A 3,664-nucleotide genomic window follows, 5' to 3' on the forward strand; every position below is an offset into this window, starting at 1 on the left:
AAGAAAATTTATAGAGATTCAGTATTCATCATCCTTTGTAAACTCCATCTTGTAGGTTGCTACCCCTTCTTCTAGTTTAATAACCTTCCTGATCCTCAGAGATGTCTAGGCAATGACCACCCTAACTTGTTCATGTTGATAAGGTGGGTCAACTTCATGAGAAAAGGAGACACATCTGGTTGATGTTCTTGAAGAGGCTGTTGCCTCTGGGTTTTGGAACTTAGATGGCATAGAAGTTCTTGGAAGGATTTATGTTTCTGAAGAATAAATTTAGTGAATGAAACTTTTATAGAGTCTCAAATAGGGATCTGGGTATTCATTAAAGTTTTGGGGACTACTGTTAATTTGGTATATCTAGGTGTTCTGGTTTGCCAATATTGCCATTTTGCAAATCACCAGAAATGGATTGGCTTTTATAAAGGGGGTTTATCTGGTTACAAAGTTACAGTATTAAGGCCATTAAATGTCCAAGGTAAGGCATCAACAATAGGGTACTTTCAGTGGAGAAAGGCCATTGGCATCCAGAAAATCTCTGTTAGCTGGGAAGGCACGTGGCTGGCATCTGCTTGCTCCCAGGTTGCCTTTCAAAATGGCATTCTCCAAAATGTCAGTGTCAGCTTTCAGTGGTCATCTTCAAAATGTCTCTGTAAGCTGCAGCTTCTGGTTTTTTTGAACCCAAGAGTTCATTTCTCAGCTTATCCCTTTCCATTTGCATTTTATACAAGCTGCAAGGAGAAGCCAGGCTACATCTTCAACTTTTAGTTTCAAAATCTCCTCAGCTAAGTATCCCAGCTCGTCGCTCTCAAATGCTGCCTTCCATCCAACACCAGGACCCAGTTTTGCCAAATTCTCTGCCACTTTACAATAAGGATCAACTTTCTTCCAGTTTGCAATGACACATTCAACATCAGCAGCACATATACTGAAATTGGAACAATACAGAGAATAGCCTGACCCCTGCGCAAGAATGACACACAAATTCGTGAAACATTCCATATTTTTTTTGCTTTTAAGAGATTTTGGTAGAAATATGGATACAAAAGCTACTTCTGAGGAGGCCTTAAAGCTGTAACTTTGTAACCAAATAACCCCCCTTTATAAAAGCCAATCCATTTCTGGTGTTTTGCAAAATGGCAGCATTAGCAAACTGAAACACTAGGTGAAGCTTACATAGGAGTAACCTCCAAGACAGTCTTGACTCTATTTGAATTCTCTTAGACACTGAAACCTTATTTTGTTACCTTTCTTTCAGAAACCAAACTAGACCTAACATCCATCTATAGAACACTACACCCAACAACAGAATACACATTCATCTCAAGTGCACATAGAACATTTTCCAGTATAGACCATATATAATGCCATAAAACAAGTCTTATTAAAATTAAGAGTTGTAAACATACAAAGTATTTTCTCTGATCACAGTGGAAATAAATTAAAAATCAGTTACAGAAAGAAATTAAGGAAATTCACAAATATGTGAAAATTAAATTATGGGCAGCTGAAGAACCAATGTGTCCAAGAAAAAAAAAAATCATATGGTAAACTAGAAACACTTTGAGATTAATAAAAATAAAAAAATAGCAAAATTTATAATATGCAGCTAATGTACAGCATAGAGGGTAATTTTTAACTGTAAATGCCTACATTTTTAAAAAAGAAGAAAGATTTCAAATCAGTATCTAGTCTACCACCTAAGAAACTAGAAAAAGAAAGGAAACTAAACCCAATACAAGCAGAAGGAAGGAAATAATAAAGATTGGAGCAAAGTTAATGAAATAAAGACTAGAAAAACAGAAAATTAATGAAACAAAAAGTTGGTTCACTGAAAATGCCAACAAAATTGACAAACCTTTAGCTAGATTAAGAAATGAAGAAGAATAAAATTATTAAAAAATCAGGAATGAAAAATATGACATCTCTGAACTTACAGTAACAAAAATGATTATAAGGAAATAATATGAACAACTGTTTGCCAACAAATTAGATAACAGACAAAATGACAAATCCCTAGAAACACATGAACTATCAAAAAGGACTCATGCAGAAATAGAAAATATGAATAGATTGTTAACAAATAGATATCAAATTAACAATCGAAACATTTCTACCAAGAAACCTCATGTGCTTTATTGGTGAATTCTACCAAAAAGTTAAAGTACTAACACCAATCTTTCATGAACTGTTTCAAGAAATAAAACAAGACAGAATGCTTCCCAAGTCATTATATGAGATCAGTATCACTCTGATATTAAGATAAAATAAAGTCATCATTTATATGTATACACATACACACCACAATTTACAGACCAATATCCAATATCCATTATAAATATAGATGCAAAAATCCTCAAAAATGCTAGTAACCCAAACTGATCAACAAACAAAAAGGATTATCCACAATAACAAAGTGAGATTGAACCCAGAAATACAATTGTTTTATACCATAATTTCAATTGTAGAAATTAAAACATTTGACATACTCCAATATGCTTTCATGATAAAAACATTCAGCTAAGACTAGAAATGAAGTTTCTCAACCTGATAAAGGATATCTACAAAAAATCCACTGGTAACATCATACTTAATGGTGAAATAATGAATATTTTATGTCTAAGATGTGGAAGAAGACAAGGTTATCTATTCACCAATTCTATTTAACATTGTGATGGAAGTTGTATCTAGGGAAACCAGATAAGATCAACCAGAGGCATTCAGTTTGGAAAGAAATATGTGAAACTATTTCTATTTGTAGATTACATCATTCTGTATATAGATCATTGCACCAAAGGACACATGGCAAATGAACTAGATAAATTACATTTCATGAAAATTAAAAACTTTTGTGCTGCAAACAAAATCATCAGAAAAGATAAAAGATAATTTCTAGAATAGGAGGTGTGCCAGTTTATATATATTACGTGCCGCAGAAAAAACCATGTGCTTTGATGGAATCTTGTGGAGATAGATTGATTAATCTTTTTTATTAGGGTGTGAATTTTTGATTGGATATTTCCATGGAGATGTGACTCAATCAACTGTGGGTGAGACCTCTGATTGGATAATTTCCAAGGAGGTGTTACCCCACCCATGCAAGGTGGGTCTTAATTGAATCACTGGAGTCCTGTAAAAATGTTCACAGACAGGAGAAGCTGCAGATGCAACTTGAAGAGACATTTGGAAGATGGCCGTTGAAGGCAGAGTTTTGCTGATGCCCAGAGTTTGCCCTGAGAGACCGACACAGAAACATTTTGAAGAATGCCACTTTGAAATGCAACCTGGGATCGACAGACACCAGCTACATGCCTTCTGTGCTAACAGAGGTTTTCTGGATACCAATGGCCATCCTTTGGTGAAGGTACCCTAATGTTGATGCCTTACCTTGGACACTTTATGGCCTTAAGACTGTAACTTTGTAATCAACAAACCCTCTTTATAAAAGCCAATCCATTTCCAGTATCTTGCAAAATGGCAGCATTAGCAAACTGGAACAGGAGGAAATATTTGCAAATCATATTTCTGTACCTGGAATCTATAAAGACATATTATGGCTCAAAATAAAAAGACAAATAACCCAATTGTTTAAAAAACAGGCAAAGGATTTTAATAGACATCACCAAAGAATATATGCAAATAGCCAGCAAGCACATGAGAAGATGCTCAT

General features: G+C 34.6%; 1 non-coding gene across 1 annotated transcript; it reads left to right on the plus strand.

Annotated features, from left to right (window-relative positions):
- Window positions 1-899: 899 nt before the first annotated feature.
- Window positions 900-1,002, plus strand: LOC119505844. Its single transcript, XR_005210879.1, has one exon. It is a non-coding gene; the product is annotated as a U6 spliceosomal RNA (small nuclear RNA).
- The last annotated feature ends 2,662 nt before the right edge of the window (window positions 1,003-3,664 follow it).

The sequence above is a fragment of the Choloepus didactylus genome, chromosome 10, assembly GCF_015220235.1.
Source record: "Choloepus didactylus isolate mChoDid1 chromosome 10, mChoDid1.pri, whole genome shotgun sequence".
NCBI classification, from domain to species: domain Eukaryota; kingdom Metazoa; phylum Chordata; class Mammalia; order Pilosa; family Megalonychidae; genus Choloepus; species Choloepus didactylus.